We start from the raw sequence: 307 nt of genomic DNA on the forward strand, positions 1-307 counted from the left end.
CATTTGGGGACATTTGGGGACCTCCTGGGGACCTCTTGGGGACATTTTGGGACCTTCTGGGAGATCTTGGTGACATTTGGGAACCTCCTAGGGACATCTTGGGGACATTTGGGGACATTTGAGGACATCTGGGGACATTTGGGAACTTCCTGGGGACATCTGGGGATGTTCTGGGGACATTTGGGGACATTTGGGGACCTCCTGGGACAGGTCCTGGGTGATTTGGGACCTTCTGGGACCTCTTGGGGACATTTGGGCCACCTGGGACCTCTTGGGGACATTTGGGCCACCTGGGACCACTCCTGGG

The sequence above is a fragment of the Passer montanus genome, unplaced genomic scaffold (genome assembly GCF_014805655.1).
Source record: "Passer montanus isolate IOZ18808 unplaced genomic scaffold, ASM1480565v1 scaffold870, whole genome shotgun sequence".
Taxonomy (NCBI): Eukaryota; Metazoa; Chordata; class Aves; order Passeriformes; family Passeridae; genus Passer; species Passer montanus.